The sequence below is a fragment of the Schistocerca gregaria genome, chromosome 5 (genome assembly GCF_023897955.1).
Source record: "Schistocerca gregaria isolate iqSchGreg1 chromosome 5, iqSchGreg1.2, whole genome shotgun sequence".
Taxonomy (NCBI): Eukaryota; Metazoa; Arthropoda; class Insecta; order Orthoptera; family Acrididae; genus Schistocerca; species Schistocerca gregaria.
The window spans coordinates 575,689,857-575,714,315 of record NC_064924.1 but is presented as its reverse complement, the minus strand read 5'-3'; the positions used below and the strand labels follow the sequence as shown (position 1 = coordinate 575,714,315).

The following is a 24,459-nucleotide window of genomic DNA, read 5'->3' as shown; positions in this document are numbered from 1 at the left end:
CGAAAGGCGCATTTCGCAGTCGAGCCACGTTATCCCACAAGCTGTGCACTAGGACAAGGAATTGCAGACCGCAAACTTTTGGTGGCCTGACGGTCGTCGCCGATCGTAAGGGCGAAACAGTCGAGAGATTTGGAGAACGGCAATGTGGACACTCCCAGCAGCAGCAGTGCGCCAAATCAATTATCTGGTCGAGGGCTGCTAGATTCAGTGTGATGAAGTGAGAATCCGGGGATAGCTCGCAAATTCAAAGCTGCCGCCTTCTTAGCTCAGTGGTAGAGCACTGGTCTCGTAAACCAGGAGTCGTGAGTTCGAACCTCACAGAAGGCATCCATTTTTTTAACTTTCCTGCAACGTGCGGAGCTACCTCGAGCAATATCTATCACATGGCAGTACACTGAATGAAAGGGATGTTCTACAACCTATGTCAAGTATTCTACTGGCCTAGGAGGTTTTCTGAATGCATAGGCAGAACAGTGGTTTGTATGCATTTTGTAGTATAATGTCATTCGTTTATGAGCGTCGCTACAGTGTGCATGCACGTTATCCATGTGAAGAGGCATAAGCAGATGCTACCATTCTGCGAGATTCCTGCAGAATGTGTACGAATTGCGTTGATATAGAGAGCAAAAGTGAGCCAAAATCGACGCCTCCGTCGCGCAATCGGCTAGCGCGTTCGGCTGTTAAAAGAAAGGTTGGTGGTTCGAGCCCACCCGGGGGCGAAATCGTTTTAACCGTCACCGAGGTGAGGACATACATCAACTTTGTTAGAGATACACAGCTAGTGTGGCAATTTGGCTGCGAAGGAGTGATGCCACAGATGCTTATACACATTCAGGCAGGTGGCACATTCAATTTGAGCGTATACGTCGCGAGTGCCATATGACAGGGCCTGTCTCTCGATGTCGATTTGTATTTTGTGTCTCTTAAGTGTCGGTCTGCAGTAGGCCGCTGTTGGCCGAGCGACGTGCAGTCGCCTTACATGAAGCCCCATGGGCAACGCCAGTGCCACTGTGAACAACAGCAAACTGTAGCCAGAGAGTGGAGCCGAAAGGCGCATTTCGCAGTCGAGCCACGTTATCCCACAAGCTGTGCACTAGGACAAGAAATTGCAGACCGCAAACTTTTGGTGGCCTGACGGTCGTCGCCGATCGTAAGGGCGAAACAGTCGAGAGAATTGGAGAACGGCAATGTGGACACTCCCAGCAGCAGCAGTGCGCCAAATCAATTATCTGGTCGAGGGCTGCAAGATTCAGTGTGATGAAGTGAGAATTCGGGGATAGATCGCAAATTCAAAGCTGCCGCCTTCTTAGCACAGTGGTAGAGCACTGGTCTCGAAAACCAGAAGTCGTGAGTTCGAACCTCACAGAAGGCATCCATTTTTTTTAACTTTCCTGCAACGTGCGGAGCTACCTCGAGCAATATCTATCACATGGCAGTACACTGAATGAAAGGGAAGTTCTACAACCTATGTCAAGTATTGTACTGGCCTAGGAGGTTTTCTGAATGCATAGGCAGAACAGTGGTTTGTATGCATTTTGTAATATAATGTCATTCGTTTATGAGCGTCGCTACAGTGTGCATGCACGTTATCCATGTGAAGAGGCATAAGCAGATGCTACCATTCTGCGAGATTCCTGCAGAATGTGTACGAATTGCGTTGATATAGAGAGCAAAAGTGAGCCAAAATCGACGCCTCCGTGGCGCAATCGGCTAGCGCGTTCGGCTGTTAACCGAAAGGTTGGTGGTTCGAGCCCACCCGGGGGCGAAATCGTTTTAACCGTCACCGAGGTGAGGACATACATCAACTTTGTTAGAGATACACAGCTAGTGTGGCAATTTGGCTGCGAAGGAGTGATGCCACAGATGCTTATACACATTCAGGCAGGTGGCACATTCAATTTGAGCGTATACGTCGCGAGTGCCATATGACAGGGCCTGTCTGTCGATGTCGATTTGTATTTTGTGTCTCTTAAGTGTCGGTCTGCAGTAGGCCGCTGTTGGCCGAGCGACGTGCAGTCGCCTTACATGAAGCCCCATGGGCAACGCCAGTGCCACTGTGAACAACAGCAAACTGTAGCCAGAGAGTGGAGCCGAAAGGCGCATTTCGCAGTCGAGCCACGTTATCCCACAAGCTGTGCACTAGGACAAGAAATTGCAGACCGCAAACTTTTGGTGGCCTGACGGTCGTCGCCGATCGTAAGGGCGAAACAGTCGAGAGATTTGGAGAACGGCAATGTGGACACTCCCAGCAGCAGCAGTGCGCCAAATCAATTATCTGGTCGAGGGCTGCAAGATTCAGTGTGATGAAGTGAGAATTCGGGGATAGCTCGCAAATTCAAAGCTGCCGCCTTCTTAGCTCAGTGGTAGAGCACTGGTCTCGTAAACCAGGAGTCGTGAGTTCGAACCTCACAGAAGGCATCCATTTTTTTAACTTTCCTGCAACGTGCGGAGCTACCTCGAGCAATATCTATCACATGGCAGTACACTGAATGAAAGGGATGTTCTACAACTTATGTCAAGTACTCTACTGGCCTAGGAGGTTTTCTGAATGCATAGGCAGAACAGTGGTTTGTATGCATTTTGTAGTATAATGTCATTCGTTTATGAGCGTCGCTACAGTGTGCATGCACGTTATCCATGTGAAGAGGCATAAGCAGATGCTACCATTCTGCGAGATTCCTACAGAATGTGTACGAATTGCGTTGATATAGAGAGCACAAGTGAGCCAAAGTCAACGCCTCCGTGGCGCAATCGGCTAGCGCGTTCGGCTGTTAACCGAAAGGTTGGTGGTTCGAGCCCACACGGGGGCGAAATCGTTTTAACCGTCACCGAGGTGAGGACATACATCAACTTTGTTAGAGATACACAGCTAGTGTGGCAATTTGGCTGCGAAGGAGTGATGCCACAGATGCTTATACACATTCAGGCAGGTGGCACTGTAGGTAAAAACATGGCCCTACACAGACGTTCTACTGTTTTCCTATTTATTCACCATGTGTGACACTGCAGTGGAGCGACGCCCACTACAAAAGACGTTTTATTTACATTCAATTTGAGCGTATACGTCGCGAGTGCCATATGACAGGGCCTGTCTCTCGATGTCGATTTGTATTTTGTGTCTCTTAAGTGTCGGTCTGCAGTAGGCCGCTGTTGGCCGAGCGACGTGCAGTCGCCTTACATGAAGCCCCATGGGCAACGCCAGTGCCACTGTGAACAACAGCAAACTGTAGCCAGAGAGTGGAGCCGAAAGGCGCATTTCGCAGTCGAGCCACGTTATCCCACAAGCTGTGCACTAGGAAAAGAAATTGCAGACCGCAAACTTTTGGTGGCCTGACGGTCGTCGCCGATCGTAAGGGCGAAACAGTCGAGAGATTTGGAGAACGGCAATGTGGACACTCCCAGCAGCAGCAGTGCGCCAAATCAATTATCTGGTCGAGGGCTGCAAGATTCAGTGTGATGAAGTGAGAATTCGATGATAGCTCGCAAATTCAAAGGTGCCGCCTTCTTAGCTCAGTGGTAGAGCACTGGTCTCGTAAACCAGGAGTCGTGAGTTCGAACCTCACAGAAGGCATCCATTTTTTTAACTTTCCTGCAACGTGCGGAGCTACCTCGAGCAATATCTATCACATGGCAGTACACTGAATGAAAGGGATGTTCTACAACCTATGTCAAGTATTCTACTGGCCTAGGAGGTTTTCTGAATGCATAGGCAGAACAGTGGTTTGTATGCATTTTGTAGTATAATGTCATTCGTTTATGAGCGTCGCTACAGTGTGCATGCACGTTATCCATGTGAAGAGGCATAAGCAGATGCTACCATTCTGCGAGATTCCTGCAGAATGTGTACGAATTGCGTTGATATAGAGAGCAAAAGTGAGCCAAAGTCAACGCCTCCGTGGCGCAATCGGCTAGCGCGTTCGGCTGTTAACCGAAAGGTTGGTGGTTCGAGCCCACACGGGGGCGAAATCGTTTTAACCGTCACCGAGGTGAGGACATACATCAACTTTGTTAGAGATACACAGCTAGTGTGGCAATTTGGCTGCGAAGGAGTGATGCCACAGATGCTTATACACATTCAGGCAGGTGGCACTGTAGGTAAAAACATGGCCCTACACAGACGTTCTACTGTTTTCCTATTTATTCACCATGTGTGACACTGCAGTGGAGCGACGCCCACTACAAAAGACGTTTTATTTACATTCAATTTGAGCGTATACGTCGCGAGTGCCATATGACAGGGCCTGTCTCTCGATGTCGATTTGTATTTTGTGTCTCTTAAGTGTCGGTCTGCAGTAGGCCGCTGTTGGCCGAGCGACGTGCAGTCGCCTTACATGAAGCCCCATGGGCAACGCCAGTGCCACTGTGAACAACAGCAAACTGTAGCCAGAGAGTGGAGCCGAAAGGCGCATTTCGCAGTCGAGCCACGTTATCCCACAAGCTGTGCACTAGGACAAGAAATTGCAGACCGCAAACTTTTGGTGGCCTGACGGTCGTCGCCGATCGTAAGGGCGAAACAGTCGAGAGAATTGGAGAACGGCAATGTGGACACTCCCAGCAGCAGCAGTGCGCCAAATCAATTATCTGGTCGAGGGCTGCAAGATTCAGTGTGATGAAGTGAGAATTCGGGGATAGATCGCAAATTCAAAGCTGCTGCCTTCTTAGCTCAGTGGTAGAGCACTGGTCTCGTAAACCAGAAGTCGTGAGTTCGAACCTCACAGAAGGCATCCATTTTTTTAACTTTCCTGCGACGTGCGGAGCTACCTCGAGCAATATCTATCACATGGCAGTACACTGAATGAAAGGGATGTTCTACAACCTATGTCAAGTATTCTACTGGCCTAGGAGGTTTTCTGAATGCATAGGCAGAACAGTGGTTTGTATGCATTTTGTAATATAATGTCATTCGTTTATGAGCGTCGCTACAGTGTGCATGCACGTTATCCATGTGAAGAGGCATAAGCAGATGCTACCATTCTGCGAGATTCCTGCAGAATGTGTACGAATTGCGTTGATATAGAGAGCAAAAGTGAGCCAAAATCGACGCCTCCGTGGCGCAATCGGCTAGCGCGTTCGGCTGTTAACCGAAAGGTTGGTGGTTCGAGCCCACCCGGGGGCGAAATCGTTTTAACCGTCACCGAGGTGAGGACATACATCAACTTTGTTAGAGATACACAGCTAGTGTGGCAATTTGGCTGCGAAGGAGTGATGCCACAGATGCTTATACACATTCAGGCAGGTGGCACATTCAATTTGAGCGTATACGTCGCGAGTGCCATATGACAGGGCCTGTCTGTCGATGTCGATTTGTATTTTGTGTCTCTTAAGTGTCGGTCTGCAGTAGGCCGCTGTTGGCCGAGCGACGTGCAGTCGCCTTACATGAAGCCCCATGGGCAACGCCAGTGCCACTGTGAACAACAGCAAACTGTAGCCAGAGAGTGGAGCCGAAAGGCGCATTTCGCAGTCGAGCCACGTTATCCCACAAGCTGTGCACTAGGACAAGAAATTGCAGACCGCAAACTTTTGGTGGCCTGACGGTCGTCGCCGATCGTAAGGGCGAAACAGTCGAGAGAATTGGAGAACGGCAATGTGGACACTCCCAGCAGCAGCAGTGCGCCAAATCAATTATCTGGTCGAGGGCTGCAAGATTCAGTGAGATGAAGTGAGAATTCGGGGATAGATCGCAAATTCAAAGCTGCTGCCTTCTTAGCTCAGTGGTAGAGCACTGGTCTCGTAAACCAGAAGTCGTGAGTTCGAACCTCACAGAAGGCATCCATTTTTTTAACTTTCCTGCAACGTGCGGAGCTACCTCGAGCAATATCTATCACATGGCAGTACACTGAATGAAAGGGATGTTCTACAACCTATGTCAAGTATTCTACTGGCCTAGGAGGTTTTCTGAATGCATAGGCAGAACAGTGGTTTGTATGCATTTTGTAATATAATGTCATTCGTTTATGAGCGTCGCTACAGTGTGCATGCACGTTATCCATGTGAAGAGGCATAAGCAGATGCTACCATTCTGCGAGATTCCTGCAGAATGTGTACGAATTGCGTTGATATAGAGAGCAAAAGTGAGCCAAAATCGACGCCTCCGTGGCGCAATCGGCTAGCGCGTTCGGCTGTTAACCGAAAGGTTGGTGGTTCGAGCCCACCCGGGGGCGAAATCGTTTTAACCGTCACCGAGGTGAGGACATACATCAACTTTGTTAGAGATACACAGCTAGTGTGGCAATTTGGCTGCGAAGGAGTGATGCCACAGATGCTTATACACATTCAGGCAGGTGGCACATTCAATTTGAGCGTATACGTCGCGAGTGCCATATGACAGGGCCTGTCTGTCGATGTCGATTTGTATTTTGTGTCTCTTAAGTGTCGGTCTGCAGTAGGCCGCTGTTGGCCGAGCGACGTGCAGTCGCCTTACATGAAGCCCCATGGGCAACGCCAGTGCCACTGTGAACAACAGCAAACTGTAGCCAGAGAGTGGAGCCGAAAGGCGCATTTCGCAGTCGAGCCACGTTATCCCACAAGCTGTGCACTAGGACAAGAAATTGCAGACCGCAAACTTTTGGTGGCCTGACGGTCGTCGCCGATCGTACGGGCGAAACAGTCGAGAGAATTGGAGAACGGCAATGTGGACACTCCCAGCAGCAGCAGTGCGCCAAATCAATTATCTGGTCGAGGGCTGCAAGATTCAGTGTGATGAAGTGAGAATTCGGGGATAGATCGCAAAATCAAAGCTGCTGCCTTCTTAGCTCAGTGGTAGAGCACTGGTCTCGTAAACCAGGAGTCGTGAGTTCGAACCTCACAGAAGGCATCCATTTTTTTAACTTTCCTGCGACGTGCGGAGCTACCTCGAGCAATATCTATCACATGGCAGTACACTGAATGAAAGGGATGTTCTACAACCTATGTCAAGTATTCTACTGGCCTAGGAGGTTTTCTGAATGCATAGGCAGAACAGTGGTTTGTATGCATTTTGTAATATAATGTCATTCGTTTATGAGCGTCGCTACAGTGTGCATGCACGTTATCCATGTGAAGAGGCATAAGCAGATGCTACCATTCTGCGAGATTCCTGCAGAATGTGTACGAATTGCGTTGATATAGAGAGCAAAAGTGAGCCAAAATCGACGCCTCCGTGGCGCAATCGGCTAGCGCGTTCGGCTGTTAACCGAAAGGTTGGTGGTTCGAGCCCACCTGGGGGCGAAATCGTTTTAACCGTCACCGAGGTGAGGACATACATCAACTTTGTTAGAGATACACAGCTAGTGTGGCAATTTGGCTGCGAAGGAGTGATGCCACAGATGCTTATACACATTCAGGCAGGTGGCACATTCAATTTGAGCGTATACGTCGCGAGTGCCATATGACAGGGCCTGTCTGTCGATGTCGATTTGTATTTTGTGTCTCTTAAGTGTCGGTCTGCAGTAGGCCGCTGTTGGCCGAGCGACGTGCAGTCGCCTTACATGAAGCCCCATGGGCAACGCCAGTGCCACTGTGAACAACAGCAAACTGTAGCCAGAGAGTGGAGCCGAAAGGCGCATTTCGCAGTCGAGCCACGTTATCCCACAAGCTGTGCACTAGGACAAGAAATTGCAGACCGCAAACGTTTGGTGGCCTGACGGTCGTCGCCGATCGCAAGGGCGAAACAGTCGAGAGATTTGGAGAACGGCAATGTGGACACTCCCAGCAGCAGCAGTGCGCCAAATCAATTATCTGGTCGAGGGCTGCAAGATTCAGTGTGATGAAGTGAGAATTCGGGGATAGATCGCAAATTCAAAGCTGCCGCCTTCTTAGCTCAGTGGTAGAGCACTGGTCTCGTAAACCAGAAGTCGTGAGTTCGAACCTCACAGAAGGCATCCATTTTTTTAACTTTCCTGCAACGTGCGGAGCTACCTCGAGCAATATCTATCACATGCCAGTACACTGAATGAAAGGGATGTTCTACAACCTATGTCAAGTATTCTACTGGCCTAGGAGGTTTTCTGAATGCATAGGCAGAACAGTGGTTTGTATGCATTTTGTAATATAATGTCATTCGTTTATGAGCGTCGCTACAGTGTGCATGCACGTTATCCATGTGAAGAGGCATAAGCAGATGCTACCATTCTGCGAGATTCCTGCAGAATGTGTACGAATTGCGTTGATATAGAGAGCAAAAGTGAGCCAAAATCGACGCCTCCGTGGCGCAATCGGCTAGCGCATTCGGCTGTTAACTGAAAGGTTGGTGGTTCGAGCCCACCCGAGGGCGAAATCGTTTTAACCGTTACCGAGGTGAGGACATACATCAACTTTGTTAGAGATACACAGGTAGTGTGGCAATTTGGCTGCGAAGGAGTGATGCCACAGATGCTTATACACATTCAGGCAGGTGGCACATTCAATTTGAGCGTATACGTCGCGAGTGCCATATGACAGGGCCTGTCTGTCGATGTCGATTTGTATTTTGTGTCTCTTAAGTGTCGGTCTGCAGTAGGCCGCTGTTGGCCGAGCGACGTGCAGTCGCCTTACATGAAGCCCCATGGGCAACGCCAGTGCCACTGTGAACAACAGCAAACTGTAGCCAGAGAGTGGAGCCGAAAGGCGCATTTCGCAGTCGAGCCACGTTATCCCACAAGCTGTGCACTAGGACAAGAAATTGCAGACCGCAAACTTTTGGTGGCCTGACGGTCGTCGCCGATCGTAAGGGCGAAACAGTCGAGAGAATTGGAGAACGGCAATGTGGACACTCCCAGCAGCAGCAGTGCGCCAAATCAATTATCTGGTCGAGGGCTGCAAGATTCAGTGTGATGAAGTGAGAATTCGGGGATAGATCGCAAATTCAAAGCTGCTGCCTTCTGAGCTCAGTGGTAGAGCACTGGTCTCGTAAACCAGGAGTCGTGAGTTCGAACCTCACAGTAGGCATCCATTTTTTTAACTTTCCTGCGACGTGCGGAGCTACCTCGAGCAATATCTATCACATGGCAGTACACTGAATGAAAGGGATGTTCTACAACCTATGTCAAGTATTCTACTGGCCTAGGAGGTTTTCTGAATGCATAGGCAGAACAGTGGTTTGTATGCATTTTGTAATATAATGTCATTCGTTTATGAGCGTCGCTACAGTGTGCATGCACGTTATCCATGTGAAGAGGCATAAGCAGATGCTACCATTCTGCGAGATTCCTGCAGAATGTGTACGAATTGCATTGATATAGAGAGCAAAAGTGAGCCAAAATCGACGCCTCCGTGGCGCAATCGGCTAGCGCGTTCGGCTGTTAACCGAAAGGTTGGTGGTTCGAGCCCACCCGGGGGCGAAATCGTTTTAACCGTCACCGAGGTGAGGACATACATCAACTTTGTTAGAGATACACAGCTAGTGTGGCAATTTGGCTGCGAAGGAGTGATGCCACAGATGCTTATACACATTCAGGCAGGTGGCACATTCAATTTGAGCGTATACGTCGCGAGTGCCATATGACAGGGCCTGTCTCTCGATGTCGATTTGTATTTTGTGTCTCTTAAGTGTCGGTCTGCAGTAGGCCGCTGTTGGCCGAGCGACGTGCAGTCGCCTTACATGAAGCCCCATGGGCAACGCCAGTGCCACTGTGAACAACAGCAAACTGTAGCCAGAGAGTGGAGCCGAAAGGCGCATTTCGCAGTCGAGCCACGTTATCCCACAAGCTGTGCACTAGGACAAGAAATTGCAGACCGCAAACGTTTGGTGGCCTGACGGTCGTCGCCGATCGCAAGGGCGAAACAGTCGAGAGAATTGGAGAACGGCAATGTGGACACTCCCAGCAGCAGCAGTGCGCCAAATCAATTATCTGGTCGAGGGCTGCAAGATTCAGTGTGATGAAGTGAGAATTCGGGGATAGATCGCAAATTCAAAGCTGCTGCCTTCTTAGCTCAGTGGTAGAGCACTGGTCTCGTAAACCAGAAGTCGTGAGTTCGAACCTCACAGAAGGCATCCATTTTTTTAACTTTCCTGCAACGTGCGGAGCTACATCGAGCAATATCTATCACATGCCAGTACACTGAATGAAAGGGATGTTCTACAACCTTTGTCAAGTATTCTACTGGCCTAGGAGGTTTTCTGAATGCATAGGCAGAACAGTGGTTTGTATGCATTTTGTAATATAATGTCATTCGTTTATGAGCGTCGCTACAGTGTGCATGCACGTTATCCATGTGAAGAGGCATAAGCAGATGCTACCATTCTGCGAGATTCCTGCAGAATGTGTACGAATTGCGTTGATATAGAGAGCAAAAGTGAGCCAAAATCGACGCCTCCGTGGCGCAATCGGCTAGCGCGTTCGGCTGTTAACTGAAAGGTTGGTGGTTCGAGCCCACCCGGGGGCGAAATCGTTTTAACCGTCACCGAGGTGAGGACATACATCAACTTTGTTAGAGATACACAGGTAGTGTGGCAATTTGGCTGCGAAGGAGTGACGCCACAGATGCTTATACACATTCAGGCAGGTGGCACATTCAATTTGAGCGTATACGTCGCGAGTGCCATATGACAGGGCCTGTCTGTCGATGTCGATTTGTATTTTGTGTCTCTTAAGTGTCGGTCTGCAGTAGGCCGCTGTTGGCCGAGCGACGTGCAGTCGCCTTACATGAAGTTCCATGGGCAACGCCAGTGCCACTGTGAACAACAGCAAACTGTAGCCAGAGAGTGGAGCCGAAAGGCGCATTTCGCAGTCGAGCCACGTTATCCCACAAGCTGTGCACTAGGACAAGAAATTGCAGACCGCCAACTTTTGGTGGCCTGACGGTCGTCGCCGATCGTAAGGGCGAAACAGTCGAGAGATTTGGAGAATGGCAATGTGGACACTCCCAGCAGCAGCAGTGCGCCAAATCAATTATCTGGTCGAGGGCTGCAAGATTCAGTGTGATGAAGTGAGAATTCGGGGATAGCTCGCAAATTCAAAGGTGCCGCCTTCTTAGCTCAGTGGTAGAGCACTGGTCTCGTAAACCAGGAGTCGTGAGTTCGAACCTCACAGAAGGCATCCTTTTTTTTTAACTTTCCTGCAACGTGCGGAGCTACCTCGAGCAATATCTATCACATGCCAGTACACTGAATGAAAGGGATGTTCTACAACCTATGTCAAGTATTGTACTGGCCTAGGAGGTTTTCTGAATGCATAGGCAGAACAGTGGTTTGTATGCATTTTGTAGTATAATGTCATTCGTTTATGAGCGTCGCTACAGTGTGCATGCACGTTATCCATGTGAAGAGGCATAAGCAGATGCTACCATTCTGCGAGATTCCTGCAGAATGTGTACGAATTGCGTTGATATAGAGAGCACAAGTGAGCCAAAGACAACGCCTTCGTGGCGCAATCGGCTAGCGCGTTCGGCTGTTAACCGAAAGGTTGGTGGTTCGAGCCCACCCGGGGGCGAAATCGTTTTAACCGTCACCGAGGTGAGGACATACATCAACTTTGTTAGAGATACACAGCTAGTGTGGCAATTTGGCTGCGAAGGAGTGATGCCACAGATGCTTATACACATTCAGGCAGGTGGCACTGTAGGTAAAAACATGGCCCTACACAGACGTTCTACTGTTTTCCTATTTATTCACCATGTGTGACACTGCAGTGGAGCGACGCCCACTACAAAAGACGTTTTATTTACATTCAATTTGAGCGTATACGTCGCGAGTGCCATATGACAGGGCCTGTCCCTCGATGTCGATTTGTATTTTGTGTCTCTTAAGTGTCGGTCTGCAGTAGGCCGCTGTTGGCCGAGCGACGTGCAGTCGCCTTACATGAAGCCCCATGGGCAACGCCAGTGCCACTGTGAACAACAGCAAACTGTAGCCAGAGAGTGGAGCCGAAAGGCGCATTTCGCAGTCGAGCCACGTTATCCCACAAGCTGTGCACTAGGACAAGAAATTGCAGACCGCAAACTTTTGGTGGCCTGACGGTCGTCGCCGATCGTAAGGGCGAAACAGTCGAGAGAATTGGAGAACGGCAATGTGGACACTCCCAGCAGCAGCAGTGCGCCAAATCAATTATCTGGTCGAGGGCTGCAAGATTCAGTGTGATGAAGTGAGAATTCGGGGATAGATCGCAAATTCAAAGCTGCCGCCTTCTTAGCTCAGTGGTAGAGCACTGGTCTCGTAAACCAGAAGTCGTGAGTTCGAACCTCACAGAAGGCATCCTTTTTTTAACTTTCCTGCAACGTGCGGAGCTACCTCGAGCAATATCTATCACATGGCAGTACACTGAATGAAAGGGATGTTCTACAACCTATGTCAAGTATTCTACTGGCCTAGGAGGTTTTCTGAATGCATAGGCAGAACAGTGGTTTGTATGCATTTTGTAATATAATGTCATTCGTTTATGAGCGTCGCTACAGTGTGCATGCACGTTATCCATGTGAAGAGGCATAAGCAGATGCTACCATTCTGCGAGATTCCTGCAGAATGTGTACGAATTGCATTGATATAGAGAGCAAAAGTGAGCCTAAATCGACGCCTCCGTGGCGCAGTCGGCTAGCGCGTTCGGCTGTTAATCGAAAGGTTGGTGGTTCGAGCCCACCCGGGGGCGAAATCGTTTTAACCGTCACCGAGGTGAGGACATACATCAACTTTGTTAGAGATACACAGCTAGTGTGGCAATTTGGCTGCGAAGGAGTGATGCCACAGATGCTTATACACATTCAGGCAGGTGGCACTGTAGGTAAAAACATGGCCCTACACAGACGTTCTACTGTTTTCCTATTTATTCACCATGTGTGACACTGCAGTGGAGCGACGCCCACTACAAAAGACGTTTTATTTACATTCAATTTGAGCGTATACGTCGCGAGTGCCATATGACAGGGCCTGTCCCTCGATGTCGATTTGTATTTTGTGTCTCTTAAGTGTCAGTCTGCAGTAGGCCGCTGTTGGCCGAGCGACGTGCAGTCGCCTTACATGAAGCCCCATGGGCAACGCCAGTGCCACTGTGAACAACAGCAAACTGTAGCCAGAGAGTGGAGCCGAAAGGCGCATTTCGCAGTCGAGCCACGTTATCCCACAAGCTGTGCACTAGGACAAGAAATTGCAGACCGCAAAATTTTGGTGGCCTGACGGTCGTCGCCGATCGTAAGGGCGAAACAGTCGAGAGATTTGGAGAACGGCAATGTGGACACTCCCAGCAGCAGCAGTGCGCCAAATCAATTATCTGGTCGAGGGCTGCAAGATTCAGTGTGATGAAGTGAGAATTCGGGGATAGCTCGAAAATTCAAAGCTGCCGCCTTCTTAGCTTAGTGGTAGAGCACTGGTCTCGTAAACCAGGAGTCGTGAGTTCGAACCTCACCGATGGCATCCATTTTTTTAACTTTCCTGCTACGTGCTGAGCTACCTCGAGCAATATCTATCACATGGCAGTACACTGAATGAAAGGGATGTTCTACAACCTATGTCAAGTATTCTACTGGCCTAGGAGGTTTTCTGAATGCATAGGCAGAACAGTGGTTTGTATGCATTTTGTAGTATAATGTCATTCGTTTATGAGCGTCGCTACAGTGTGCATGCACGTTATCCATGTGAAGAGGCATAAGCAGATGCTACCATTCTGCGAGATTCCTGCAGAATGTGTACGAATTGCGTTGATATAGAGAGCACAAGTAAGCCAAAGTCAACGCCTCCGTGGCGCAATCGGCTAGCGCGTTCGGATCTTAACCGAAAGGTTGGTGGTTCGAGCCAACCCGGGGGCGAAATCGTTTTAACCGTCACCGAGGTGAGGACATACATCAACTTTGTTAGAGATACACAGCTAGTGTGGCAATTTGGCTGCGAAGGAGTGATGCCACAGATGCTTATACACATTCAGGCAGGTGGCACATTCAATTTGAGCGTATACGTCGCGAGTGCCATATGACAGGGCCTGTCTGTCGATGTCGATTTGTATTTTGTGTCTCTTAAGTGTCGGTCTGCAGTAGGCCGCTGTTGGCCGAGAGACGTGCAGTCGCCTTACATGAAGCCCCATGGGCAACGCCAGTGCCACTGTGAACAACAGCAAACTGTAGCCAGAGAGTGGAGCCGAAAGGCGCATTTCGCAGTCGAGCCACGTTATCCCACAAGCTGTGCACTAGGACAAGAAATTGCAGACCGCCAACTTTTGGTGGCCTGACGGTCGTCGCCGATCGTAAGGGCGAAACAGTCGAGAGATTTGGAGAATGGCAATGTGGACACTCCCAGCAGCAGCAGTGCGCCAAATCAATTATCTGGTCGAGGGCTGCAAGATTCAGTGTGATGAAGTGAGAATTCGGGGATAGCTCGCAAATTCAAAGGTGCCGCCTTCTTAGCTCAGTGGTAGAGCACTGGTCTCGTAAACCAGGAGTCGTGAGTTCGAACCTCACAGAAGGCATCCATTTTTTTAACTTTCCTGCAACGTGCGGAGCTACCTCGAGCAATATCTATCACATGGCAGTACACTGAATGAAAGGGATGTTCTACAACCTATGTCAAGTATTGTACTGGCCTAGGAGGTTTTCTGAATGCATAGGGAGAACAGTGGTTTGTATGCATTTTGTAGTATAATGTCATTCGTTTATGAGCGTCGCTACAGTGTGCATGCACGTTATCCATGTGAAGAGGCATAAGCAGATGCTACCATTCTGCGAGATTCCTGCAGAATGTGTACGAATTGCGTTGATATAGAGAGCACAAGTGAGCCAAAGTCAACGCCTCCGTGGCGCAATCGGCTAGCGCGTTCGGCTGTTAACCGAAAGGTTGGTGGTTCGAGCCCACCCGGGGGCGAAATCGTTTTAACCGTCACCGAGGTGAGGACATACATCAACTTTGTTAGAGATACACAGCTAGTGTGGCAATTTGGCTGCGAAGGAGTGATGAAACAGATGCTTATACACATTCAGGCGAGTGGCACTGTAGGTAAAAACATGGCCCTACACAGACGTTCTACTGTTTTCCTATTTATTCACCATGTGTGACACTGCAGTGGAGCGACGCCCACTACAAGAGACGTTTTATTTACATTCAATTTAAGCGTACACGTCGCGGTGCCATATGACAGGGCCTGTCTCTCGATGTCGATTTGTATTTTGTGTCTCTTAAGTGTCGGTCTGCAGTAGGCCGCTGTTGGCCGAGCGACGTGCAGTCGCCTTACATGAAGCCCCATGGGCAACGCCAGTGCCACTGTGAACAACAGCAAACTGTAGCCAGAGAGTGGAGCCGAAAGGCGCATTTCGCAGTCGAGCCACGTTATCCCACAAGCTGTGCACTAGGACAAGAAATTGCAGACCGCAAACTTTTGGTGGCCTGACGGTCGTCGCCGATCGTAAGGGCGAAACTGTCGAGAGATTTGGAGAACGGCAATGTGGACACTCCCAGCAGCAGCAGTGCGCCAAATCAATTATCTGGTCGAGGGCTGCAAGATTCAGTGTGATGAAGTGAGAATTCGGGGATAGCTCGCAAATTCTAAGCTGCCGCCTTCTTAGCTCAGTGGTAGAGCACTGGTCTCGTAAACCAAGAGTCGTGAGTTCGAACCTCACAGAAGGCATCCATTTTTTTAACTTTCCTGCAACGTGCGGAGCTACCTCGAGCAATATCTATCACATGGCAGTACACTGAATGAAAGGGATGTTCTACAACCTATGTCAAGTATTCTACTGGCCTAGGAGGTTTACTGAATGCATAGGCAGAACAGTGGTTTGTATGCATTTTATAGTATAATGTCATTCGTTTATGAGCGTCGCTACAGTGTGCATGCACGTTATCCATGTGAAGAGGCATAAGCAGATGCTACCATTCTGCGAGATTCCTGCAGAATGTGTACGAATTGCGTTGATATAGAGAGCACAAGTGGGCCAAAGTCAACGCCTCCGTGGCGCAATCGGCTAGCGCGTTCGGCTGTTAACCGAAAGGTTGGAGATTCGAGCCCACCCGGGGGCGAAATCGTTTTAACCGTCACCGAGGTGAGGACATACATCAACCTTGTCAGAGATACACAGCTAGTGTGGCAATTTGGCTGCGAAGGAGTGATGCCACAGATGCTTATACACATTCAGGCAGTTGGCACTGTAGGTAAAAACATGGCCCTACACAGACGTTCTACTGTTTTCCTATTTATTCACCATGTGTGACACTGCAGTGGAGCGACGCCCACTACAAAAGACGTTTTATTTACATTCAATTTGAGCGTATACGTCGCGAGTGCCATATGACAGGGCCTGTCTCTCGATGTCGATTTGTATTTTGTGTCTCTTAAGTGTCGGTCTGCAGTAGGCCGCTGTTGGCCGAGCGACGTGCAGTCGCCTTACATGAAGCCCCATGGGCAACGCCAGTGCCACTGTGAACAACAGCAAACTGTAGCCAGAGAGTGGAGCCGAAAGGCGCATTTCGCAGTCGAGCCACGTTATCCCACAAGCTGTGCACTAGGACAAGAAATTGCAGACCGCCAACTTTTGGTGGCCTGACGGTCGTCGCCGATCGTAAGTGCGAAACAGTCGAGAGATTTGGAGAATGGCAATGTGGACACTCCCAGCAGCAGCAGTGCGCCAAATCAATTATCTGGTCGAGGGCTGCAAGATTCAGTGTGATGAAGTGAGAATTCGGGGATAGCTCGCAAATTCAAAGGTGCCGCCTTCTTCGCTCAGTGGTAGAGCACTGGTCTCGTAAACCAGGAGTCGTGAGTTCGAACCTCACAGAAGGCATCCATTTTTTTAACTTTCCTGCAACGTGCGGAGCTACCTCGAGCAATATCTATCACATGGCAGTACACTGAATGAAAGGGATGTTCTACAACGTATGTCAAGTATTGTACTGGCCTAGGATGTTTTCTGAATGCATAGGGAGAACAGTGGTTTGTATGCATTTTGTAGTATAATGTCATTCGTTTATGAGCGTCGCTACAGTGTGCATGCACGTTATCCATGTGAAGAGGCATAAGCAGATGCTACCATTCTGCGAGATTCCTGCAGAATGTGTACGAATTGCGTTGATATAGAGAGCACAAGTGGGCCAAAGTCAACGCCTCCGTGGCGCAATCGGCTAGCGCGTTCGGCTGTTAACCGAAAGGTTGGAGATTCGAGCCCACCCGGGGGCGAAATCGTTTTAACCGTCACCGAGGTGAGGACATACATCAACTTTGTTAGAGATACACAGCTAGTGTGGCAATTTGGCTGCGAAGGAGTGATGAAACAGATGCTTATACACATTCAGGCGAGTGGCACTGTAGGTAAAAACATGGCCCTACACAGACGTTCTACTGTTTTCCTATTTATTCACCATGTGTGACACTGCAGTGGAGCGACGCCCACTACAAGAGACGTTTTATTTACATTCAATTTAAGCGTACACGTCGCGGTGCCATATGACAGGGCCTGTCTCTCGATGTCGATTTGTATTTTGTGTCTCTTAAGTGTCGGTCTGCAGTAGGCCGCTGTTGGCCGAGCGACGTGCAGTCGCCTTACATGAAGCCCCATGGGCAACGCCAGTGCCACTGTGAACAACAGCAAACTGTAGCCAGAGAGTGGAGCCGAAAGGCGCATTTCGCAGTCGAGCCACGTTATCCCACAAGCTGTGCACTAGGACAAGAAATTGCAGACCGCAAACTTTTGGTGGCCTGACGGTCGTCGCCGATCGTAAGGGCGAAACTGTCGAGAGATTTGGAGAACGGCAATGTGGACACTCCCAGCAGCAGCAGTGCGCCAAATCAATTATCTGGTCGAGGGCTGCAAGATTCAGTGTGATGAAGTGAGAATTCGGGGATAGCTCGCAAATTCTAAGCTGCCGCCTTCTTAGCTCAGTGGTAGAGCACTGGTCTCGTAAACCAAGAGTCGTGAGTTCGAACCTCACAGAAGGCATCCATTTTTTTAACTTTCCTGCAACGTGCGGAGCTACCTCGAGCAATATCTATCACATGGCAGTACACTGAATGAAAGGGATGTTCTACAACCTATGTCAAGTATTCTACTGGCCTAGGAGGTTTTCTGAATGCATAGGCAGAACAGTGGTTTGTAAGCATTTTGTAGTATAATGTCATTCGTTTATGAGCGTCGCTACAGTGTGCATGCACGTTATCCATGTGAAGAGGCATAAGCAGATGCTACCATTCTGCGAGATTCCTGCAGAATGTGTACGAATTGCGTTGATATAGAGAGCAAAAGTGAGCCAAAATCGACGCCACCGTGGCGCAATCGGCTAGCGCGTTCGGCTGTTAACCGAAAGGTTGGTGGTTCGAGCCCACCCGGGGGCGAAATCGTTTTAACCGTCACCGAGGTGAGGACATACATCAACTTTGTTAGAGACACACAGCTAGTGTGGCAATTTGGCTGCGAAGGAGTGATGAAACAGATGCTTATACACATTCAGGCGAGTGGCACTGTAGGTAAAAACATGGCCCTACACAGACGTTCTACTGTTTTCCAATTTATTCACCATGTGTGACACTGCAGTGGAGCGACGCCCACTACAAAAGACGTTTTATTTACATTCAATTTAAGCGTACACGTCGCGGTGCCATATGACAGGGCCTGTCTCTCGATGTCGATTTGTATTTTGTGTCTCTTAAGTGTCGGTCTGCAGTAGGCCGCTGTTGGCCGAGCGACGTGCAGTCGTCTTACATGAAGCCCCATGGGCAACGCCAGTGCCACTGTGAACAACAGCAAACTGTAGCCAGAGAGTGGAGCCGAAAGGCGCATTTCGCAGTCGAGCCACGTTATCCCACAAGCTGTGCACTAGGACAAGAAATTGCAGACCGCAAACGTTTGGTGGCCTGACGGTCGTCGCCGATCGTAAGGGCGAAACAGTCGAGAGATTTGGAGAACGGCAATGTGGACACTCCCAGCAGCAGCAGTGCGCCAAATCAATTATCTCGTCGAGGGCTGCAAGATTCAGTGTGATGAAGTGAGAATTCGGGGATAGCTCGCAAATTCAAAGCTGCCGCCTTCTTAGCTCAGTGGTAGAGCACTGGTCTCGTAAACCAGGAATCGTGAGTTCGAACCTCACAGAAGGCATCAATTTTTTTAACTTTCCTGCAACGTGCGGAGCTACCTCGAGCAATATCTATCACATGGCAGTACACTGAATGAAAGGGATGTTCTACAACCTATGTCAAGTATTGTACTGGCCTAGGAGGTTTTCTGAATGCATAGGGAGAACAGTGGTTTGTATGCATTTTGTAGTATAATGTCATTCGTTTATGAGCGTCGCTACAGTGTGCATGCACGTTATCCATGTGAAGAGGCATAAGCAGATGCTACCATTCTGCGAGATTCCTGCAGAATGTGTACGAATTGCGTTGATATAGAGAGCACAAGTGAGCCAAAGTCAACGCCTCCGTGGCGCAATCGGCTAACGCGTTCGGCTGTTAACCGAAAGGTTGGTGGTTCGAGCCCACCTGGGGGCGAAATCGTTTTAACCGTCACCGAGGTGAGGACATACATCAACTTTGTTAGAGATACACAGCTAGTGTGGCAATTTGGCTGCGAAGGAGTGATGCCACAGATGCTTATACACATTCAGGCAGGTGGCACTGTAGGTAAAAACATGGCCCTACACAGACGTTCTACTGTTTTCCTATTTATTCACCATGTGTGACACTGCAGTGGAGCGACGCCCACTACAAAAGACGTTTTATTTACATTCAATTTAAGCGTACACGTCGCGGTGCCATATGACAGGGCCTGTCTCTCGATGTCGATTTGTATTTTGTGTCTCTTAAGTGTCGGTCTGCAGTAGGCCGCTGTTGGCCGAGCGACGTGCAGTCGCCTTACATGAAGCCCCATGGGCAACGCCAGTGCCACTGTGAACAACAGCAAACTGTAGCCAGAGAGTGGAGCCGAAAGGCGCATTTCGCAGTCGAGCCACGTTATCCCACAAGCTGTGCACTAGGACAAGAAATTGCAGACCGCAAACGTTTGATGGCCTGACGGTCGTCGCCGATCGTAAGGGCGAAACAGTCGAGAGATTTGGAGAATGGCAATGTGGACACTCCCAGCAGCAGCAGTGCGCCAAATCAATTATCTGGTCGAGGGCTGCAAGATTCAGTGTGATGAAGTGAGAATTCGGGGATAGCTCGCAAATTCAAAGGTGCCGCCTTCTTAGCTCAGTGGTAGAGCACTGGTCTCGTAAACCAAGAGTCGTGAGTTCGAACCTCACAGAAGGCATCCATTTTTTTAACTTTCCTGCAACGTGCGGAGCTACCTCGAGCAATATCTATCACATGGCAGTACACTGAATGAAAGGGATGTTCTACAACCTATGTCAAGTATTGTACTGGCCTAGGAGGTTTTCTGAATGCATAGGGAGAACAGTGGTTTGTATGCATTTTGTAGTATAATGTCATTCGTTTATGAGCGTCGCTACAGTGTGCATGCACGTTATCCATGTGAAGAGGCATAAGCAGATGCTACCATTCTGCGAGATTCCTGCAGAATGTGTACGAATTGCGTTGATATAGAGAGCACAAGTGAGCCAAAGTCAACGCCTCCGTGGCGCAATCGGCTAGCGCGTTCGGCTGTTAACCGAAAGGTTGGTGGTTCGAGCCCACCCGGGGGCGAAATCGTTTTAACCGTCACCGAGGTGAGGACATACATCAACTTTGTTAGAGACACACAGCTAGTGTGGCAATTTGGCTGCGAAGGAGTGATGAAACAGATGCTTATACACATTCAGGCGAGTGGCACTGTAGGTAAAAACATGGCCCTACACAGACGTTCTACTGTTTTCCTATTTATTCACCATGTGTGACACTGCAGTGGAGCGACGCCCACTACAAGAGACGTTTTATTTACATTCAATTTAAGCGTACACGTCGCGGTGCCATATGACAGGGCCTGTCTCTCGATGTCGATTTGTATTTTGTGTCTCTTAAGTGTCGGTCTGCAGTAGGCCGCTGTTGGCCGAGCGACGTGCAGTCGCCTTACATGAAGCCCCATGGGCAACGCCAGTGCCACTGTGAACAACAGCAAACTGTAGCCAGAGAGTGGAGCCGAAAGGCGCATTTCGCAGTCGAGCCACGTTATCCCACAAGCTGTGCACTAGGACAAGAAATTGCAGACCGCAAACTTTTGGTGGCCTGACGGTCGTCGCCGATCGTAAGGGCGAAACTGTCGAGAGATTTGGAGAACGGCAATGTGGACACTCCCAGCAGCAGCAGTGCGCCAAATCAATTATCTGGTCGAGGGCTGCAAGATTCAGTGTGATGAAGTGAGAATTCGGGGATAGCTCGCAAATTCAAAGCTGCCGCCTTCTTAGCTCAGTGGTAGAGCACTGGTCTCGTAAACCAAGAGTCGTGAGTTCGAACCCCACAGAAGGCATCCATTTTTTTAACTTTCCTGCAACGTGCGGAGCTACCTCGAGCAATATCTATCACATGGCAGTACACTGAATGAAAGGGATGTTCTACAACCTATGTCAAGTATTCTACTGGCCTAGGAGGTTTTCTGAATGCATAGGCAGAACAGTGGTTTGTAAGCATTTTGTAGTATAATGTCATTCGTTTATGAGCGTCGCTACAGTGTGCATGCACGTTATCCATGTGAAGAGGCATAAGCAGATGCTACCATTCTGCGAGATTCCTGCAGAATGTGTACGAATTGCGTTGATATAGAGAGCAAAAGTGAGCCAAAATCGACGCCACCGTGGCGCAATCGGCTAGCGCGTTCGGCTGTTAACCGAAAGGTTGGTGGTTCGAGCCCACCCGGGGGCGAAATAGTTTTAACCGTCACCTAGGTGAGGACATACATCAACTTTGTTAGAGATACACAGCTAGTGTGGCAATTTGGCTGCGAAGGAGTGATGAAACAGATGCTTATACACATTCAGGCGAGTGGCACTGTAGGTAAAAACATGGCCCTACACAGACGTTCTACTGTTTTCCAATTTATTCACCATGTGTGACACTGCAGTGGAGCGACGCCCACTACAAAAGACGTTTTATTTACATTCAATTTAAGCGTACACGTCGCGGTGCCATATGACAGGGCCTGTCTCTCGATGTCGATTTGTATTTTGTGTCTCTTAAGTGTCGGTCTGCAGTAGGCCGCTGTTGGCCGAGCGACGTGCAGTCGTCTTACATGAAGCCCCATGGGCAACGCCAGTGCCACTGTGAACAACAGCAAACTGTAGCCAGAGAGTGGAGCCGAAAGGCGCATTTCGCAGTCGAGCCACGTTATCCCACAAGCTGTGCACTAGGACAAGAAATTGCAGACCGCAAACGTTTGGTGGCCTGACGGTCGTCGCCGATCGTAAGGGCGAAACAGTCGAGAGATTTGGAGAACGGCAATGTGGACACTCCCAGCAGCAGCAGTGCGCCAAATCAATTATCTCGTCGAGGGCTGCAAGATTCAGTGTGATGAAGTGAGAATTCGGGGATAGCTCGCAAATTCAAAGCTGCCGCCTTCTTAGCTCAGAGGTAGAGCACTGGTCTCGTAAACCAGGAATCGTGAGTTCGAACCTCACAGAAGGCATCAATTTTTTTAACTTTCCTGCAACGTGCGGAGCTACCTCGAGCAATATCTATCACATGGCAGTACACTGAATGAAAGGGATGTTCTACAACCTATGTCAAGTATTCTACTGGCCTAGGAGGTTTTCTGAATGCATAGGCAGAGCAGTGGTTTGTATGCATTTTGTAGTATAATGTCATTCATTTATGAGCGTCGCTACAGTGTGCATGCACGTTATCCATGTGAAGAGGCATAAGCAGATGCTACCATTCTGCGAGATTCCTGCAGAATGTGTACGAATTGCGTTGATATAGAGAGCACAAGTGAGCCAAAGACAACGCCCCCGTGGCGCAATCGGCTAGCGCGTTCGGCTGTTAACCGAAAGTTTGTTGGTTCGAGCCCACCCAGGGGCGAAATCGTTTTAACCGTCACCGAGGTGAGGACATACATCAACTTTGTTAGAGATACACAGCTAGTGTGGCAATTTGGCTGCGAAGGAGTGATGCCACAGATGCTTATACACATTCAGGCAGGTGGCACTGTAGGTAAAAACATGGCCCTACACAGACGTTCTACTGTTTTCCTATTTATTCACCATGTGTGACACTGCAGTGGAGCGACGCCCACTACAAAAGACGTTTTATTTACATTCAATTTGAGCGTATACGTCGCGAGTGCCATATGACAGGGCCTGTCTCTCGATGTCGATTTGTATTTTGTGTCTCTTAAGTGTCGGTCTGCAGTAGGCCGCTGTTGGCCGAGCGACGTGCAGTCGCCTTACATGAAGCCCCATGGGCAACGCCAGTGCCACTGTGAACAACAGCAAACTGTAGCCAGAGAGTGGAGCCGAAAGGCGCATTTCGCAGTCGAGCCACGTTATCCCACAAGCTGTGCACTAGGACAAGAAATTGCAGACCGCAAACGTTTGGTGGCCTGACGGTCGTCGCCGATCGTAAGGGCGAAACAGTCGAGAGATTTGGAGAACGGCAATGTGGACACTCCCAGCAGCAGCAGTGCGCCAAATCAATTATCTGGTCGAGGGCTGCAAGATTCAGTGTGATGAAGTGAGAATTCGGGGATAGCTCGCAAATTCAAAGCTGCCGCATTCTTAGCTCAGTGGTAGAGCACTGGTCTCGTAAACCAGGAATCGTGAGTTCGAACCTCACAGAAGGCATCCATTTTTTTAACTTTCCTGCAACGTGCGGAGCTACCTCGAGCAATATCTATCACATGGCAGTACACTGAATGAAAGGGATGTTCTACAACCTATGTCAAGTATTCTACTGGCCTAGGAGGTTTTCTGAATGCATAGGCAGAACAGTGGTTTGTATGCATTTTGTAGTATAATGTCATTCGTTTATGAGCGTCGCTACAGTGTGCATGCACGTTATCCATGTGAAGAGGCAAAAGCAGATGCTACCATTCTGCGAGATTCCTGCAGAATGTGTACGAATTGCGTTGATATAGAGAGCATAAGTGAGCCAAAATCGACGCCTCCGTGGCGCAATCGGCTAGCGCGTTCGGCTGTTAACCGAAAGGTTGGTGGTTCGAGCTCACCCGGGGGCGAAATCGTTTTAACCGTCACCGAGGTGAGGACATACATCAACTTTGTTAGAGATACACAGCTAGTGTGGCAATTTGGCTGCGAAGGAGTGATGCCACAGATGCTTATACACATTCAGGCAGGTGGCACTGTAGGTAAAAACATGGCCCTACACAGACGTTCTACTGTTTTCCTATTTATTCACCATGTGTGACACTGCAGTGGAGCGACGCCCACTACAAAAGACGTTTTATTTACATTCAATTTGAGCGTATACGTCGCGAGTGCCATATGACAGGGCCTGTCTCTCGATGTCGATTTGTATTTTGTGTCTCTTAAGTGTCAGTCTGCAGTAGGCCGCTGTTGGCCGAGCGAAGGACATACATCAACTTTGTTAGAGATACACAGCTAGTGTGGCAATTTGGCTGCGAAGGAGTGATGCCACAGATGCTTATACACATTCAGACAGGTGGCACTGTAGGCAAAAACATGGCCCTATACAGACGTTCTACTGTTTTCCTATTTAT

The 24,459-nt window shown here is 49.2% G+C and overlaps 43 non-coding genes across 43 annotated transcripts; all 43 read left to right on the top strand.

The window, feature by feature from the left end:
• Positions 1–255: 255 nt before the first annotated feature.
• Trnat-cgu (transfer RNA threonine (anticodon CGU)) lies at positions 256–327 on the top strand. Its single transcript has one exon. It is a non-coding gene; the product is annotated as a tRNA-Thr (tRNA).
• A 973-nt stretch (positions 328–1,300) lies between these two features.
• Trnas-cga (transfer RNA serine (anticodon CGA)) lies at positions 1,301–1,372 on the top strand. Its single transcript has one exon. It is a non-coding gene; the product is annotated as a tRNA-Ser (tRNA).
• Positions 1,373–1,691: 319 nt separating this feature from the next.
• Trnan-guu (transfer RNA asparagine (anticodon GUU)) lies at positions 1,692–1,765 on the top strand. Its single transcript has one exon. It is a non-coding gene; the product is annotated as a tRNA-Asn (tRNA).
• A 581-nt stretch (positions 1,766–2,346) lies between these two features.
• On the top strand, positions 2,347–2,418 carry Trnat-cgu (transfer RNA threonine (anticodon CGU)). Its single transcript has one exon. It is a non-coding gene; the product is annotated as a tRNA-Thr (tRNA).
• Positions 2,419–2,736: 318 nt separating this feature from the next.
• Trnan-guu (transfer RNA asparagine (anticodon GUU)) lies at positions 2,737–2,810 on the top strand. Its single transcript has one exon. It is a non-coding gene; the product is annotated as a tRNA-Asn (tRNA).
• A 689-nt stretch (positions 2,811–3,499) lies between these two features.
• Trnat-cgu (transfer RNA threonine (anticodon CGU)) lies at positions 3,500–3,571 on the top strand. The gene has a single exon. It is a non-coding gene; the product is annotated as a tRNA-Thr (tRNA).
• Positions 3,572–3,889: 318 nt separating this feature from the next.
• Positions 3,890–3,963, top strand: Trnan-guu (transfer RNA asparagine (anticodon GUU)). The gene has a single exon. It is a non-coding gene; the product is annotated as a tRNA-Asn (tRNA).
• A 689-nt stretch (positions 3,964–4,652) lies between these two features.
• On the top strand, positions 4,653–4,724 carry Trnat-cgu (transfer RNA threonine (anticodon CGU)). Its single transcript has one exon. It is a non-coding gene; the product is annotated as a tRNA-Thr (tRNA).
• A 318-nt stretch (positions 4,725–5,042) lies between these two features.
• Positions 5,043–5,116, top strand: Trnan-guu (transfer RNA asparagine (anticodon GUU)). Its single transcript has one exon. It is a non-coding gene; the product is annotated as a tRNA-Asn (tRNA).
• Positions 5,117–5,697: 581 nt separating this feature from the next.
• On the top strand, positions 5,698–5,769 carry Trnat-cgu (transfer RNA threonine (anticodon CGU)). Its single transcript has one exon. It is a non-coding gene; the product is annotated as a tRNA-Thr (tRNA).
• Positions 5,770–6,087: 318 nt separating this feature from the next.
• On the top strand, positions 6,088–6,161 carry Trnan-guu (transfer RNA asparagine (anticodon GUU)). Its single transcript has one exon. It is a non-coding gene; the product is annotated as a tRNA-Asn (tRNA).
• Positions 6,162–6,742: 581 nt separating this feature from the next.
• On the top strand, positions 6,743–6,814 carry Trnat-cgu (transfer RNA threonine (anticodon CGU)). The gene has a single exon. It is a non-coding gene; the product is annotated as a tRNA-Thr (tRNA).
• Positions 6,815–7,132: 318 nt separating this feature from the next.
• Positions 7,133–7,206, top strand: Trnan-guu (transfer RNA asparagine (anticodon GUU)). Its single transcript has one exon. It is a non-coding gene; the product is annotated as a tRNA-Asn (tRNA).
• A 581-nt stretch (positions 7,207–7,787) lies between these two features.
• Trnat-cgu (transfer RNA threonine (anticodon CGU)) lies at positions 7,788–7,859 on the top strand. The gene has a single exon. It is a non-coding gene; the product is annotated as a tRNA-Thr (tRNA).
• A 318-nt stretch (positions 7,860–8,177) lies between these two features.
• Positions 8,178–8,251, top strand: Trnan-guu (transfer RNA asparagine (anticodon GUU)). Its single transcript has one exon. It is a non-coding gene; the product is annotated as a tRNA-Asn (tRNA).
• Positions 8,252–8,832: 581 nt separating this feature from the next.
• Trnat-cgu (transfer RNA threonine (anticodon CGU)) lies at positions 8,833–8,904 on the top strand. Its single transcript has one exon. It is a non-coding gene; the product is annotated as a tRNA-Thr (tRNA).
• A 318-nt stretch (positions 8,905–9,222) lies between these two features.
• Positions 9,223–9,296, top strand: Trnan-guu (transfer RNA asparagine (anticodon GUU)). Its single transcript has one exon. It is a non-coding gene; the product is annotated as a tRNA-Asn (tRNA).
• Positions 9,297–9,877: 581 nt separating this feature from the next.
• Trnat-cgu (transfer RNA threonine (anticodon CGU)) lies at positions 9,878–9,949 on the top strand. The gene has a single exon. It is a non-coding gene; the product is annotated as a tRNA-Thr (tRNA).
• A 318-nt stretch (positions 9,950–10,267) lies between these two features.
• Trnan-guu (transfer RNA asparagine (anticodon GUU)) lies at positions 10,268–10,341 on the top strand. Its single transcript has one exon. It is a non-coding gene; the product is annotated as a tRNA-Asn (tRNA).
• A 581-nt stretch (positions 10,342–10,922) lies between these two features.
• On the top strand, positions 10,923–10,994 carry Trnat-cgu (transfer RNA threonine (anticodon CGU)). Its single transcript has one exon. It is a non-coding gene; the product is annotated as a tRNA-Thr (tRNA).
• Positions 10,995–11,313: 319 nt separating this feature from the next.
• On the top strand, positions 11,314–11,387 carry Trnan-guu (transfer RNA asparagine (anticodon GUU)). Its single transcript has one exon. It is a non-coding gene; the product is annotated as a tRNA-Asn (tRNA).
• Positions 11,388–12,076: 689 nt separating this feature from the next.
• Positions 12,077–12,148, top strand: Trnat-cgu (transfer RNA threonine (anticodon CGU)). The gene has a single exon. It is a non-coding gene; the product is annotated as a tRNA-Thr (tRNA).
• A 317-nt stretch (positions 12,149–12,465) lies between these two features.
• On the top strand, positions 12,466–12,539 carry Trnan-guu (transfer RNA asparagine (anticodon GUU)). The gene has a single exon. It is a non-coding gene; the product is annotated as a tRNA-Asn (tRNA).
• Positions 12,540–13,228: 689 nt separating this feature from the next.
• Positions 13,229–13,300, top strand: Trnat-cgu (transfer RNA threonine (anticodon CGU)). Its single transcript has one exon. It is a non-coding gene; the product is annotated as a tRNA-Thr (tRNA).
• Positions 13,301–13,618: 318 nt separating this feature from the next.
• Positions 13,619–13,692, top strand: Trnak-cuu (transfer RNA lysine (anticodon CUU)). The gene has a single exon. It is a non-coding gene; the product is annotated as a tRNA-Lys (tRNA).
• Positions 13,693–14,273: 581 nt separating this feature from the next.
• On the top strand, positions 14,274–14,345 carry Trnat-cgu (transfer RNA threonine (anticodon CGU)). The gene has a single exon. It is a non-coding gene; the product is annotated as a tRNA-Thr (tRNA).
• A 318-nt stretch (positions 14,346–14,663) lies between these two features.
• Positions 14,664–14,737, top strand: Trnan-guu (transfer RNA asparagine (anticodon GUU)). Its single transcript has one exon. It is a non-coding gene; the product is annotated as a tRNA-Asn (tRNA).
• Positions 14,738–15,425: 688 nt separating this feature from the next.
• On the top strand, positions 15,426–15,497 carry Trnat-cgu (transfer RNA threonine (anticodon CGU)). The gene has a single exon. It is a non-coding gene; the product is annotated as a tRNA-Thr (tRNA).
• Positions 15,498–15,815: 318 nt separating this feature from the next.
• On the top strand, positions 15,816–15,889 carry Trnan-guu (transfer RNA asparagine (anticodon GUU)). The gene has a single exon. It is a non-coding gene; the product is annotated as a tRNA-Asn (tRNA).
• Positions 15,890–16,578: 689 nt separating this feature from the next.
• Trnat-cgu (transfer RNA threonine (anticodon CGU)) lies at positions 16,579–16,650 on the top strand. The gene has a single exon. It is a non-coding gene; the product is annotated as a tRNA-Thr (tRNA).
• A 318-nt stretch (positions 16,651–16,968) lies between these two features.
• Positions 16,969–17,042, top strand: Trnan-guu (transfer RNA asparagine (anticodon GUU)). The gene has a single exon. It is a non-coding gene; the product is annotated as a tRNA-Asn (tRNA).
• A 688-nt stretch (positions 17,043–17,730) lies between these two features.
• Trnat-cgu (transfer RNA threonine (anticodon CGU)) lies at positions 17,731–17,802 on the top strand. The gene has a single exon. It is a non-coding gene; the product is annotated as a tRNA-Thr (tRNA).
• Positions 17,803–18,120: 318 nt separating this feature from the next.
• Positions 18,121–18,194, top strand: Trnan-guu (transfer RNA asparagine (anticodon GUU)). The gene has a single exon. It is a non-coding gene; the product is annotated as a tRNA-Asn (tRNA).
• A 688-nt stretch (positions 18,195–18,882) lies between these two features.
• Trnat-cgu (transfer RNA threonine (anticodon CGU)) lies at positions 18,883–18,954 on the top strand. The gene has a single exon. It is a non-coding gene; the product is annotated as a tRNA-Thr (tRNA).
• Positions 18,955–19,272: 318 nt separating this feature from the next.
• Trnan-guu (transfer RNA asparagine (anticodon GUU)) lies at positions 19,273–19,346 on the top strand. The gene has a single exon. It is a non-coding gene; the product is annotated as a tRNA-Asn (tRNA).
• A 688-nt stretch (positions 19,347–20,034) lies between these two features.
• Trnat-cgu (transfer RNA threonine (anticodon CGU)) lies at positions 20,035–20,106 on the top strand. Its single transcript has one exon. It is a non-coding gene; the product is annotated as a tRNA-Thr (tRNA).
• Positions 20,107–20,424: 318 nt separating this feature from the next.
• On the top strand, positions 20,425–20,498 carry Trnan-guu (transfer RNA asparagine (anticodon GUU)). The gene has a single exon. It is a non-coding gene; the product is annotated as a tRNA-Asn (tRNA).
• Positions 20,499–21,186: 688 nt separating this feature from the next.
• On the top strand, positions 21,187–21,258 carry Trnat-cgu (transfer RNA threonine (anticodon CGU)). Its single transcript has one exon. It is a non-coding gene; the product is annotated as a tRNA-Thr (tRNA).
• Positions 21,259–21,576: 318 nt separating this feature from the next.
• On the top strand, positions 21,577–21,650 carry Trnan-guu (transfer RNA asparagine (anticodon GUU)). Its single transcript has one exon. It is a non-coding gene; the product is annotated as a tRNA-Asn (tRNA).
• Positions 21,651–22,338: 688 nt separating this feature from the next.
• Positions 22,339–22,410, top strand: Trnat-cgu (transfer RNA threonine (anticodon CGU)). Its single transcript has one exon. It is a non-coding gene; the product is annotated as a tRNA-Thr (tRNA).
• Positions 22,411–22,728: 318 nt separating this feature from the next.
• On the top strand, positions 22,729–22,802 carry Trnan-guu (transfer RNA asparagine (anticodon GUU)). The gene has a single exon. It is a non-coding gene; the product is annotated as a tRNA-Asn (tRNA).
• Positions 22,803–23,491: 689 nt separating this feature from the next.
• Trnat-cgu (transfer RNA threonine (anticodon CGU)) lies at positions 23,492–23,563 on the top strand. Its single transcript has one exon. It is a non-coding gene; the product is annotated as a tRNA-Thr (tRNA).
• A 318-nt stretch (positions 23,564–23,881) lies between these two features.
• On the top strand, positions 23,882–23,955 carry Trnan-guu (transfer RNA asparagine (anticodon GUU)). The gene has a single exon. It is a non-coding gene; the product is annotated as a tRNA-Asn (tRNA).
• The last annotated feature ends 504 nt before the right edge of the window (positions 23,956–24,459 follow it).